At 39.2% G+C, this 14013-nt stretch overlaps 1 protein-coding gene across 3 annotated transcripts in view; it reads left to right on the top strand.

Annotated features, from left to right (window-relative positions):
- Positions 1-154: 154 nt before the first annotated feature.
- The window catches only part of KIF24 (kinesin family member 24), a 73005-nt gene continuing 59146 nt past the window's right edge, over positions 155-14013 (top strand). The window contains exon 1 of one of the 3 annotated variants that reach the window (XM_086416639.1): positions 155-367. The gene's annotated coding sequence lies outside the window, so the exon portion shown is untranslated. The remainder of the gene's footprint in view (positions 368-14013) is intronic. The other 2 variants (XM_086416638.1, XM_086416641.1) reach the window with 2 other exon arrangements.

Here is a 14013-nt window from a genome sequence, read left to right as displayed (position 1 = left end):
GCGTTTCTCTCACTTAGAACATCGCGAGATTTTCATTTCAGTGGACCGATTGGTTGAAGGACGGAAATTGAGAGTTACGCCCACTGTTTCATCGGGCTTCTGATTGGCCTTCTAGAAGGAAGGCGGTTCATGTCCACGAGTTCCCTCGATGCTCATTGGTGAACGGTGTGGGACTGCCGGAGCGCGGGCGTCGGCGCGGGCGTTCGAACCGGCGCTTGGCGACGTTGCCATGGGGATGAGGCCTGGCCTCAGGCTCCAGCTTGTGACCGGAGAGGGCTCCGGTCGCCCGCCTTGGGGCTCTCTCCTCTCAGCGTTGTCTTCAGTCTTCAGACAAGGTTGACCGAGGAGGAGTTTGGAAGCCTCCGAGGTGAGAAATGCGGAAGAGAATCAAGGCAGGTTGGCCTGGTCTAGAGCCTTAGTGCCTGCCCCCGCCGGAGAGGGTGAGCCGGGCGCGCGCCTAGCGCGTGAAGAGGCGGGCAGTTGTAAAGGAAACCGGGAGTTGACGTCTCCCGGTCGGCCATTCACCCACTCGCCTACTCTGCTTCCCCGCTTCTTCTGTGAAACCTTTTCTGAGTCTCATAGCCCTGACTGGAACCTCTCTCAGAGCGCTTCTGTTCTGCCTTGGGTTATTTGTGTACTTCCGTGAACCCGGTTCTTCTCCCTTCTCCTATGTAATTCTGAAGTCTCTGAGGCAAGGCAAGGCAAGCATCTTGCATATTTCACACATAGTAGATTTTTAGGAAATATTTGTTGAGTTGAATTTAAGTCACCACAAATAGATTGAATTTCTCTCTATGCCCTGCCCCGTTTTTCCTCCCATACAGAGATTAATTTTTATAGAACTAGGAGGGCATTCTAATCTCAATGCACAAGGACCTGAAAGTTCACGGTTGATCTTTCCACTCTGTGTGAAATGGAGAACGTTTTGGTTGTTTACTGGAACTCTTCCTACCTTGTGGCTTTTAGTCTTGGTCTCCCAGTGTTTTTTATTGAACTTTCTGTTAGTGTTGCTTAAAACAAACCATTCTGTTGTTGCTATATGCCAAGAGACATAATCTCAGTTTCTTAGTGACCCACAGCTATTGTCACATTTTCAGTTTGTTTTGGAAAACGTTTTATTTAAATCCTTTTCTCTTTTGTATTTGTACTCTGCTTTTAGTCTCCTTCAGCACATGTAACAGCTGCTCTGGTAGCCTTTCCATTTATCAGGTGTCCCTGATAGAATTGCATTACCAAGACTGTTGTTTCGTTTTTAACTCATAAGACTATGTGTTGCCATTATGCTTTGCTGATTCTTATATCAAAATCATAGCTCAATGCTGACTTTAATAAAAAGATTGAAAAAAGTTAGGTATAGCAGCTCTGTTCTTAATTACTTTCCTATGACAGTTTGAATAAAACCTTGTAGCTAAGTCACAGACCTGTGACATGTAATGGAAGCCCGACTGGGGATTCAGGGTTTGGTCTTGGCTCTAACTCACTCACTATGGTTGGCTTTGCGGGTCATTTAGCTCTTTTAGATTTCTCTTTTTCCATCTGGAAAATCAAAAGGTTAAATTAGATTAGAAGTCCTGTGGCTCTATTATCAATTTAGTCAAGCAGTTGTTGCCAGGTAGATATCACGCACTCAGCCTTCCAGAGACCATACAGCTGGAGGTAATAGCTGCCATTATTGAGCATTTACCATGTGAAAAGCACTGTATCAAGGGCTTTATATAAATATTATATTTTTCTTAGCATAGTACAGTAATGTACTACCCACATACCACTTCGTTAAAAACTTTTGGTTTCTGTTGTAAATGAAAATCTTTAACTATTCATAGTATGGCCTTGGGGCAAACTAGGGTATGGTTCTCTCATCTTCCAATTGAGGAGGAACAGCAGTTTTTTCCTCTGGGCTCCAGTTTTGTTGTTTGTAAAGTGAGTTGAAATATTCTTCTCAGATCTGTTTGCTTTAATTGATAAATTAATCCAGTTTCCTGCACTGGTTCAGCAAACCTATTTATAATTTGTTCAGAGTAGGTCATCAACAGATATTGTTAAATGAGTGATGGATTTCTACTTGTACTTTGAGTGTTGTAATCATTATATACTTCCCAAGATGATGTCTCAAGGACTTTGATGTTTATCATCCTATTAAACAAGAAGACTTTTCCATAAGCATAAACTAATAGGTACCATTCATATTGGAAAAATTCAGTTTTCCACCAGTGTGTCTTTTTTCCCGTGTAGGGAAAAACCACACGTGTCAGGGTTCCCCCTCCCCGCCAAAACAATTCTCCGTGACACCAGCTGGGTGTTCTACAGTTTACCTCAATCCAGCACTGTTTACCTGGAGGTAGTGTCAGATCCTAGAGGTTAAGGGCTTAGTCCCCCAAGACTGCTCCCATACCACTTCAGATACCGGTTACAAGTAGTAAGTCCTCAGATACCCACAACTTCTGTCAGATTTGACTATGAATTGGAGGTTCCCAAGCCCCCTCCTCAGGTTCAATTAATTTGCTACAGCAGCTCCCAGAACTCAGAAAAATGCTGATGTTTACCAGTATATTAAAGGATATGGTAAAGATTCAGATAACAGTCAGATGAAGAGGTAGACAGGACGTGGTCTTGGGAAGGTTTCAAGTGCAGGAGCTTCTGTGCCTGTGGATTTGGGGTATGTCACCCTCTCAGTATGGGTGAAAACACCAACCCCAAAACTCTCTGAACCCTGTACTTTGGGGATTTTCACGGAGGCTTCATCATACAGACATGATCAGTTATTAACTCCATTGCCAGCCCTTCCCCTGTCTCTGGAGACTAGGAGGTAGTGGCTGAAAATTCTAAGCTTCACTTTGTGGTTTAGTCTTTCCATCTAGGAGCTGACCCAGAGTTGCCACTAAGAGATACTCCTAGTGCTGTTATCACTTGGGAAGTTACAAGGTTTTAGGAGCTCTGTGCCAGGATCTCAAGGCAGAGACCAATGTATATCTTCTATTCTTACTCTTTGTTTGTTTTTATTTTTTTGAGTGCTTATGTTATTTGATTGCTTATTTAGCACTTTATTACATTATCCCAGTTAATCCTCACAAAAGCAAAAATCTCTTCCAAGTCCCTATCATTTTTTGCCTGTTTAGCTGCAGGTGACTAGATGAAAAGGTTTTTCTTACTGTAACCATAGCTTTGTCCATAGCAATTTGTTTGTGTGATAGGACCTTCTTTCATTTTCTTGCTCAGAAGCAGTGAGTCAAGGCACTGCCAACTCTGCTATAGTTTTCCTAAGTAATCAAACTATGCCTGATATAAAAGTTTCTATTACCTGTGACTGCAAATGGTATCAAATGCTTTTTTATAGTTTTAAAAATAGTGTAGGGATATTTATGCATTGAATAATTATTGAATGTTTATTATTCCCAGGACTCTTTAGGTTCTAGGGATAAAAAGATTAATAAGACACATTCCTTGACCACAAAATGATATTCTAGTGAAGGAAATAGGCATACTCATAGATAATTAGAACGTAGCTGCAATAATAGAAATATGCAAAAAGTATGATATGAACATAGAAGGGAAATCCAATCGCATCTGGGGAGACCAGAAAAAACTCATTTGTGTTTTAATCAGTGGGTAAGAGAAAGTTAAAGTGAGGTTCCGTGAGAGTCAGAGGAGGCCATTTAAGAGTACAGTGTGAACAAATGCAGGGATAACAGTCTAAGAAGTTGACGGAACTAAGGAGTGAGGTGGGAGAGGAACGGGCTAGACTGTAGAACTTTGTTGTTGTGTCTGACTCTGCGGTCCCCTGGACTGCTGCACACCAGGCTTCCCTGTCTTGTTCTATCAGCTTGCTCAAACTCATGTCCACTGAGTCAGTGATGCCATCGAACCATTTCATCCTCTGTTGCCCCCTTCTCCATCTGCCCTCAGTCTTTCCCAGCATGAGAAGCTTTGTAGGACATGCTAAGGAACTTGGATTTGGCCTTTAGATAGGTGACAGGATGCCACTGAAAGGTTTTAAATAAGGGAGCAGCATGGTCATAACTGTGCTTTCAAAATAATGATCTGGTTCTCTAGTGCAGTCAGTGGCTTGGAGGGGGCAAAACTGGAGGTGAGGAGAGCAATTAAGAGGCATGTGATGATCTAGGTGAACCACCATCTGAGGCCGAACCATTTCTGTGGTAATAGGAATGAGGATATCTAAGGGGAGATGTGACAGATACTTAGGAGATTAAATTGACTGGACCTTTTGATTAGGTTTGGGATTAAAGGGGAGGGAGTCTAAAGATGCTTCCCAGTTTAGCTCTGAGTGTCTGGATAGACCTTTTGTCACTCACCTCACCCCAGCCCCCACTTCTCCAAGGCACAGAGAAATGGAGGAACAGATGTCGTGGGGAGTTAATAGAGTTCGGTTATTGACGAATAGTTTGGATGTTCACTCTTGAGGACATTTTGATGGTGATACCTGCATATTTTTGCTGCAGGTTGGAGGAAAAGATATCTGTAAGATGGTTAGTTTTATTGTGAGGTGAGATAAAGTTACACTGAAATTCTGAAAGTAGCTGGTTAATAATATTGCACGATATCCAGGCCAAAACAACTAGTAGAGATTTCACAAACAATGAGGAGCAGTAGTGTGTCTATTGTAGTCTTTTAAATTACCTGCTTATGTTGAGATTTGATTGGTTAGAACTAGTGGTATAGAATTGTGTAGCCAACATACAGGTATCTGCTGACAAAACAAATTCATATAGCTGTTTTTAATAAATTATCTATGCGTTGGTTTCATTTATATAAAGCGAGGTGATGATAATTGCCATCTCTCACAAAAAGTCTTGGAAGATTAATCAGGTAGCATAATTAATTCAGTTCAGTACAATTGCTCAGTTGTGTCCGACTCTTTTGAGACCCCATGGACTGCAGCATACCAGGCCTCCCTGTCCATCACCAACTCCCGGAGTTTACTCGGACTTATGTCCATTGAGTCAGTGATGCCATCCAGCCATCTCATACTGTCGTCCCCTTCTCCTCCTGCTTTAGTCTTTCCCAGCATCAGATCCCAGTGAATGGAATTGTTTTAGTTGTTCTTTGTTTTCTCAGCATCATTCCTTTAGAAATAATTTCTGGTGCCATTGTGGTAACAGTTCCCAAAAGAGTATAACCCTGAATAAAAGAATCTCTTATCATCGTCATAATTTATAAAAACTGTAATAGTTATTTTTTCTACAACAATATCATTATAGAAAACCATAACTATATATTATATAAAGTTATGTAACAATAAAAATGTAACTATATAGTAATAGCTATTAACCATGTGAGATGTATTTTATGATAAGTATTTTATAACTGCAAAATGGCAACAAATCTGAAAGTGACCAACATCTACAATTGGATTGTACACGTGTGCTGTTGCTTCAGTGGTGTCCGACTCTATGCAACCCCATTTGTAGCCCACCAGGCTTCTCTGTCCATGGGATTCTCCAGGCTTGAATACTGGAGTGGGTTGCCATGCCCTCCTCCAGGCATCTTCCCAACCCAAAGATCAAATCCATGTTCTTACATCTCCTGCATTGGCAGGTAAGCTTTTTACCACTAGCACCACCACAGTTGGATTAGACCAAGATTTAAAAAATAAAACAGCAAGTTTAAACCCAGTATTGGTTACCACCTGTTGTGGGGAAGTCTTTCAAAATTAAACCTCTATATTTAGAGCAGTACTTGCACTGTTTTAAAATAACTGAGTCCAACAGTTTTGTTATGCTTATTTTTAGGTGATTGCTTCCATGCTTTGCACCAAACTTAGAAATTTTAAAGTGTCATAGTGGGGCTCTTGAATGAAATTGCAGTAATTGCAAAGCATTAGCTACTTAACCATAAACCTTGAAACTTTTTTTTTCAGTTGCAAAAATAATCTTTCACAAAGTACTTTTGGGTATAACTCATATGATTTGTATCCCAAAATTCACATCTAGCCTTAAGAATTACATTAGGAATCATATTCTTATCCCTTTGCAGCTGTTGTTTTAAGCAGGTGTCTAGTATCCCTTTCTTAAGACCAATGGTCTATAGATAGAACAATATCTGGAGCTTGAAATAACTTAATTCCCTTGTTGGAGGAAGAGTATATACTCTATTATCCACCTTTTAACCTCCCACTGGCAGTATTGAATTCTTGTGTTCTTAATTAGGGATCTTATGCCTATTGTAGGGTACACAAACGTCTTAACGCAGTTTCATGGAGAATATTGGATTTGTATTGTACGCAGTTACTAACAGTACTGTGTGCCTTTGTTTTTTAAGTGAAGTGAAGTGAAGTCGCTCAGTCGTGGCCGACTCTGCAACCTCGTGGACTGTAGCCTACCAGGCTTCTCCATCCATGGGATTCTCCAGGCAAGAATACTGGAGTGGGTTACCATTTCCTTCTCCAGGGGATCTTCCCGACCCAGGGATCGAACCTGGGTCTCCCGCATTGGAGGCAGACGCTTTAACCTCTGAGCCACCAGGGAAAGAAGTGGTCATTATTACCTAGGGCCAGATGGATGGGTGGTTTAGTACTACACATACTAAAAAGACATATACTTAAAGGCTTTGAAACTTTAAATGGGTGAGCTGTATGGTATATGAATTATATCTCAATACAGTTGTTATATAGATATGTATTTTTTAAGTGGCTATTGTCACAATTTAGGGGAACTCAGATAAAGAAATACTTCTTGGCAGTCAGAAGCTATTTTAGTCCTTGTATAATATTTCACATCGCCTCTGTATTAATGAGAGCATATAGTATGTTCTTATGCCTGCTGACCTGCCTATGTAGTCCCTTACTTTCAGAATCAGTATATTCATTTAAAACGTATATAACTCAGTAAGTAGAAAGTGGAAAATAGTAAGGTGTTTGAAAAGACCACTGAGGTTTAGCCTATCAAAGCTGTGTGACCTTAGGCAAGTCACTTAATCATTCAGAGCCTCAGATACCACGTAAAATGAAGGTGTTGAAGCAGATCCTAGTTCTCAAACTCTGATGTACACAGGGCTAACCAATTAATGGAAATGAATAAAGTTGGTAGGTATAAAGGAATGGGGAGCAGAGGGACTATGGTGTATAGGGTAGTATATGTCCTTCTAAAAGAGTACGGCCGTTACTTAATTTTAATTGTTCCTGCTTTTTACATATTGCAATTAAAAAAATTTTAAACATTCAAGCCAGACTACAAGGTGTGAGGAAATCCTTCATGGGCCTAGTATTATAGCCCAGTCATGTCCAGCTCTTTGCAACCCCATGGGCTGCAGCACACCAGGCCTCCCTGTCCTTCAACCATCTCCCAAAGTTTGCCCAAGTTCACATCCATTGCATTGGTGATACCGTCTAGCCATCTCATCCTCTGATGCCCTAGATCAGCTATAGACAGGATGATCGCTGTTGACGGGAAAGCTGTAGGATTCTTTTTTCCCCGTTTATCTTAATATAAATATTATGTGATACACTCCAAAGGGTATTATGAAGCATATATATGTAAGTTACAAAGCATAATACAAAATGAATAAATACCTAAGACCTAGCAGATAATATCCTGTATTCTCTTCCTGTTCACCATTTTCTTGCTCTTTCATCAGAAATAACCTTTATCCTACATTTTCTATTTTGATGCCTAAATAATGCAGTGGATTTGCTTGCTTTTGAAGCCTTAGGAAAAGGGACATTGTTTTTTGGGATTTGTTTTTTTCCTCATGATGTTTCTGAGATTTGGTAAGTTGTTCAGTATAGTTTGTTCTCTTACCACTACTGTATAATGTTCCATTGTTTGAATATACCCAAGTTTGTTTATCCTCCTGCCAGTGGGCGTTCAGGTTATTTTGTTTTTGGCTTTTGTGAACAGTGCTGCTCTGAACATTTTCTGTGTGTGCCTCGTGAAGCTCCCGTGCATGGGTTTTTCTAAGGATTATACCTAAGAGTTGAGTTGCTTGGTTGTAGGCTGTATAAACACTCAACTTTGTAAGATAACACCACACTGGTTTTCAGTGTTCTTTACCCCCATAATCCTTTGTTCTGAATGTTCTCCATAAATCTCCCTTCTTTAATTTGTTTTCTATTCTGCCACACATTTTTCCCCTTAGTGAAGATAACCTGCCTCACTGCCCCTTATTTTCTCTTTCTGGAAAGCCTTATGTTCTCTGCCGTTTCATTAAAAATGTTTCCTCTAACATAATTGAATCATATTTAGAAGTAAATATTACTCTTTTACAGTTACATTATAAATAACTTCCTAAAAGTGCCCTTAAAAGGCTTTTCCATTCAGAATATTTATTTTAAAATTTAATGGTCTTTTAAAGAGCTTTGTAAGTTGTGTTTGTGAGGTTTGATCTAGGATTAATTATATTTAAGTTCTGTTTACTGTGTGTGTGTTTTTAATTACCTCAAAAATGATCTGGTTATTTCTAGCATTTGTGAACTTTTAATTGTTTCTGGGGTTGCTCAGCATAAATAATTTGAAATTTTGTTGTTGAATGGAGTGAATTTTTTTAAACTTGAGAACATGAGTTATTTCTGAAATAACTTTGAATATTTCAAAGGCTGTGACACATAAATGTTACCAACTTTTGTTTTTTCTACCATAAAAGTTACCCCAAACCATATTTTACTTTCCTCTTCATTGTATTGTTTATAACAAAAATAAATACCCCTTTAAAGAATTATTTAGTTTAATATAAAAATAACAAAGATTATTTGATACTATGAAATACATGGACAAATGAATCAGATTTTCTGTTTTAAACAGGGTGATTTATTTAAAATTAGTGAGGGTAGAGTTCCTAATATTCTTAATAAAATGAAACTGGCTTTAGTTTATGCATTATTAGGCTTATATTGAATTACTTCTTAAAAACTATGGACATAAACACCCACCTGGAACATGTTCAGTATGTTCTTCTAATTTATTCAACCAAAGCTCTTGAGATTTTCATTCTGGGCTACAAGAGTCTAAAAAATAACTCAGCCTGTACATTCTTAACAGCTCTTGACCACAGCCTAAATCTCCACAGAAACTTTCAATACATTTTCTTGATTTCTTCCGTGGTTAATTTTGTTTTTGTTAATTATAGACATAAATGTTTTAGGAGAAATGCTTTTCTCTTTTAGATGCTAGTGTAACATCTAAAATTTAATGATACCGGGTTTCTTTTTGGAGTGGTAAAAATGTTCTAAAATTAAATTGTGGTGATGGTTGCTACAACTCTGTGAACGTACTAAAAACTATTGAATCATACACTTTAAATGGGTGAGTTTTATGGTATGTGAATTATATCTCAATAAAGTTACTAAGGTGAACTCCGGGAGGCCTGGCGTGCTGCGATTCATGGGGTCACAAAGAGTCAGACACGACTGAGCAACAGAACTGACGGGGGTGTATTGACCCTTTTTTTTCCTTTTTCTCTTTGATAGTTTAAGTATTTGAAATGGTGAATTTGAGAAACTGAAAATAGCTTGGCTGTTTTAGAACTTGGGCAATTTTCCCCCAGTTTTTCTGATTGACCAGGAATATATAGACCGTAGATTTAGATTGTCTACTTTTATAGTGAGCAAAAACTTATTGGAAATATTGAATAGTCTTAAGGGACTTCCCTGGTGGTTCAGTGGCTAAGACTCTGGGCTCCCAGTGCAGGGGCCCTGGGTTTGATCCCTGCTCAGGGAACTAGATCCCACGTGGTATAGCGAAGATCCCATGTGCTGCAACTAAGACCTGGTGCAGCCAAATAAATAAATACTTTTTTCAAAAAAAGAAAATTGAGATTTTGAATTGACATTTATACAGTCAAGCAGCAGTAGAATGTGATATTTTCTTCAAATTTGTTTCACTATTCATTTTTCTGTTAAATTAGACTGATTTAAGAAAATTTTTCCTTATTAGTAGATGTCATTTAGGTCAGTGAAAAAAGCTATGAAAAATAGTATAATCATTTTAACTTTTTCCCAAAGGCCTAAGAAAGGAAAAATCCTCCAAATTTCAATCTGTGTATATTAAATAGATTTAAACTAACAATGACACTATATGATTTTATTTTATGAAAAATTGCAGAAAATACACTCGCCATAGTGACAGAAAACAAATCAAAGATTAGCTGGGACCATGGGTGGAGGAGAGGATCGACTCCCAAGGGGGCACTGGGAATTCTCTTGATGGAACTGTCTTGGTTGTATTGGTATTTTGATTGATATAGTGGTTACATGAGTATGTATTTGTCAGAACTAATGAAACTGTACTAAAATTGGTCTAGTTTGTTATACATAAATTATACCTTAGTATTTTGATATGTAGCATCATCTAATATGTCTATATAATATATAGTAACTAGGTGTTTGGACTTCCTTGCTGGCGCAGTGGTAAAGAATCCACCTGTCCATGAAGGAGAGGCAAGTATTTGTACAGTTGTTAGCAATGAAATAATACTAAGTTAGTAGAAGCCTACACATAGTACTACTATTAATTAGTGTATTTTGCAAGTGTAATTCCTCTACTTTCGTATCTCTAATCTCTTACCTTTTGATTCTCTTACATATTCAATTTTTTATAAATCAAATAATAGAAACCATCTTTTAATAGTTCTAAAAATGTTCTAAAAATAGTTCTTTAATATGATGTCTTTGTTTCTGCTAAGTCAACACTTCTTACAAGCCAGGTACAGTGACCCAGTGCTGAGTAAGAGCATGGCTCCATTTTTATGGAGTACTTTAAAATTTTCAAGTTAGTTTTACATAAATATTTTATCACATCCTTTGAGAGGGGGAAATGAAACTCAGAGAAACTAAGTGATTTTGCCCAATGTTACACAGCTAAATGACTGAGAGTTATCTGATTCCAAGTTCAGTTTCAGGCAGTTTAGGTGGGTAGAGTTACATAGTTTAGATAGATGAATGAAAAGTTTGAGGGGACATGTTAAATAGTTGGATCTTATCCACATCCTGGAATGTGAATCAGCTTCCTTAATTATGTATAAAGTTGCATGAATTCCCCTTCCAGTTTATTTTCTCTGCCACCAGGATAAGAAAATTTGAATTTCTGCCAACTGGATTTCTTCCAAGACTCTATTTCTGATTGTTACCCCAACAGCTGAGACCTAGCATTCTCTGGGTTTGTCACAAAGGAGCACTGCATACTTGTGGCATTGAACGTGAGTGGGCCCTCATGTAAAAATCTGCCCATCTGACCTCCACTGGGTTTTATTGATTTGCAGGACATTTTCCTGGTGGAGGCAGCTGTGAGAGATACCATGCTGCAGCACAGATCTGCAGGAGGCAGCCATTCTGCTGAGCAGGGTACATAGTGGGCCTCTTAGGGGAGCTGGCAGTGAGCTGTCTTTGCAGCTGCTTTTGATGGAGGCAGCATGGAATAGTGCAAAGAACCTGGGACTAGCCATGAGAAGACCTAAGTTTGAATCTGAGAACTGTTCCTTGAGAGCTATGTTAAAATTTGGGCAACTCACTGATTCATTCTAGTCTTTTTCCGCCTGAGTAAAATGAGGGTGTGACATGTGCATTATGGATGAGTCTCATAATCATTATGCTAAATAAAAGGACCCACATACAAAAGAGAATATATTGTATAATTCCATTTACATAAGCTTTCAGAAAAGCAAACTTATATGTAATGACAGAAACATCATACAGATCAGTTCAGTTCAGTCGCTCAGTCATGTCTGACTCTTTACGACCCCATGGACTCAGCACGCCAGGCGTTCCTGTCTATCACCAACTCCTGGAGCTTGCTCAAACTCATGCCATCGAGTCGGTAATGCCATCCAGCCATCTCATTATCTGTCATCCCTTCTCCTCCTGCCTTCAGTCTTTCCCAACATCAGGGTCTTTTCCAAGGAATCAGATCAGTTGTTGGCTAGGGCCAAAGGCAGAGGGATGGAGTGCAAAGAGATGTGAGGAATCTTCTGAAGGTGATGGAAATATTCTGTATTTTAATTGTAGTGATGGTTTTACGGGTGTTTACAACTGTCAGAACTCATGGAATTGTACCCTGTCGTGCACTCACACCCAAAAGGAGATTTTGAAGCTGTTTCGGAGCTTAATAAGAAAGAATTGAGGGAATTCCCTGGCAGTCCGTGGTTAGGACGCCACACTCCCACTGCAGGGGACATAGGTTCTATCCCTGATAGGGAACTAAGATCCTTGTGCCTTGTGGTTCACCAAAAAAAAAAGACAAAGAATTGAAATAGATTTGGATTATTTACCATGGGTACAGGAGGAGAGAAAAGCAACCCAGTGAAGTCACAGCTAATGTAACAGGAAAGCTCAAACACTAAGCAAAATCAATAGTCATCCACCTTGACCTCTAACTCATCTTTTATCAGTTTGCTATTTTTGTCTGAATCTTTAGAAACTAGTAATAGTAGGGGACGTTTAAAATCAGACAGATTTCTTAAAATACCTAATTTACTAAAAATTTTTATCTATATTCCATTGTCTGGTCATTCTACTTCTCAGTGATTATTATATCCTATCACTTTTATATTGAAGCACTACACTGACATCCTCATTGTCACAGTGCAACAAAGGTGTCAGTGGTACATTTTTAACTTCAGTATGTAAGAAGGGCTGTAAGAAATAAAATGATTTGCTCTTCCCAGCCCCCAAATTCTCATCTTGTTTTCTATTAATGATTGTAAATGCCTCAACATCCTTCTTAATAAAGCTTTCCAGAAGCCACAACTAATTTTTGGAGTTGACACTGAAGTCAGAAATTGACCTAGAGAGAATATTTAGTAACTCAAATATGCAGTAGTTCATATATGAGTAGTTGCTCAATTGTGTCTGACTCTTTGCACCCCCATGAACCGCAGCATGACAGGCCTCCCTGTCCATCACCAACTCCTGGAGTTTACCCAAACTCATGTCCATTGAGTTCGTGATGCCATCCAACCATCTCATCCTCTCTCGTCCCCTTCTCCTCCTGCCCTCAATCTTTCCCAGCATCAGGGTCTTTTCCAATGAGTCAGCTCTTTGCATCAGGTGGCCAAAGTATTGGAGTTTCAGCTTCAGCATCAGTCCTTCCAATGAACACCCAGGACTGATCTCCTTTAGGATGGACTAGTTGGATCTCCTTGCAGCCCAAGGGACTCTCAAGAGCCTTCAACACCACAGCTCAAAAGCATCAATTCTTCTGTGCTCAGCTTTCTTTGGATGTCCAACTCTCACATCCATACATGACTACTGGAAAAACCATAGCCTTGACAAGACAGACCTTTGTTGACAAAGTAATGTCTCTGCTTTTTAATATGCTATCTAGGTTTATCATAACTTTCCTTCCAAGAAGTAAGTGTCTCAATTTCATGGCTGCAATCACCATCTTCACTGATTTTGGAGCCCCAAAAAATAAAGTCAGCCACTGTTTCCACTGTTTCCCCATCTATTTGCCATGAAGTAATGTGACCAGATGCCATGATCTTCGTTTTCTGAATGTTGAGCTTTAAGCCAGCTTTTTCATTCTCTTCTTTCGCTTTTATCAAGAAGCTCTTTAGTTCTTCTTCACTTTCTGCCATAAGGGTTGTGTCATCTGCATATCTGAGGTTATTGATATTTCTCCTGGCAATCTTGATTCCAGCTTGTGCTCGTCCAGCCCAGCATTTCTCATGATGTACTCTCTATATGAGTTAAATAAGCAGGGTGACCATATACAGCCTTGACGTACTCCTTTTCCTATTTGGAACCAGTCTGTTGTTCCATGTCCAGTTCTAACTGTTGCTTCCTGACCAGCATATAGGTTTCTCAAGAGGCAGGTCAGGTGGTCTGGTATTCCCATCTCTTTCAGATTTTTCCACAGTTGATTGTGATCCACACAGTCAAAGGCTTTGGCCTAGTCAATAAAGCAGAAATAGATGTTTTTCTGGAACACTCTTGCTTTTTCCATGATGTTGGCAATTTGATCTCTGGTTCCTCTGCCTTTTCTAAAACCAGCTTGAACATCAGGAAGTTCACGGTTCACATATTGCTGAAGCCTGGCTTGGAGAATTTTGAGCATTAGTTAACTAGCA

Source organism: Bos grunniens, chromosome 8 (assembly GCF_055505025.1).
Source record: "Bos grunniens cultivar Pamir isolate PY7600 chromosome 8, Bosgru_T2T1.0, whole genome shotgun sequence".
NCBI lineage: Eukaryota > Metazoa > Chordata > Mammalia > Artiodactyla > Bovidae > Bos > Bos grunniens.
This window is presented reverse-complemented; position numbering and strand designations above follow the sequence as displayed.